A 653-nucleotide genomic window follows, 5' to 3' on the forward strand; every position below is an offset into this window, starting at 1 on the left:
GGGGGGGGGGGAGGCTGCAACTGGCCCGGCCCACGTGACCTCTCTCTGGTGGAGGCAGATGCTGTTTGGATTTCCATTGCATTGTGCACGTGCAGCTGTGCAAGCAGCCGGCCAGGCCCAAAGAGCACGGCCCTGGCCCAGCCCCACTTTGACAACAGGAAACCCAGCCCAGCAGCCTGCTCCCCACGTGGCAGAACGTGGCGGCAGGGGCGAGCGCCTGCCTTGTTCCCGCGCGGCCTGTCGGGCTCTCCCCAGCACCAAGCGGCCTTGGGCTGACACCCAGCTGTCAGACAGGGCCAAGCCGAGCCCAAGCCCGCTCTTACTTTGAGCCCCGGGCCGGGGCCGTGGGCGATGCTGCTCCTGCAGGTAGCGCTGTTGCCGGCCGTCGAGCCTGCAGGAGCAGATGCTCCCGGCTCCAAAAGGCCTTGGGTTAGCCCTGCTCCCTGCCCCAGCCCAGCTAAGCCACCTGGGAGCCATCCCCTGAGCAGAGCCAGCCCAGCACCCCAATTCCTACCCTGAGCTGCCTGGGGTGGGGTTCAGGTGCAGCAAGACCCCTGCAAAGTGACACAGGAGAAAGCAGCTCCCTGCGCGGGCGCTCCTGCTCTTACCCAGGCACCCGGTGCTGCCGCGCTGCGAGGAAGGGACCAGCCAGG

This window comes from Trachemys scripta, chromosome 17 (genome assembly GCF_013100865.1).
Source record: "Trachemys scripta elegans isolate TJP31775 chromosome 17, CAS_Tse_1.0, whole genome shotgun sequence".
Taxonomy (NCBI): domain Eukaryota; kingdom Metazoa; phylum Chordata; order Testudines; family Emydidae; genus Trachemys; species Trachemys scripta.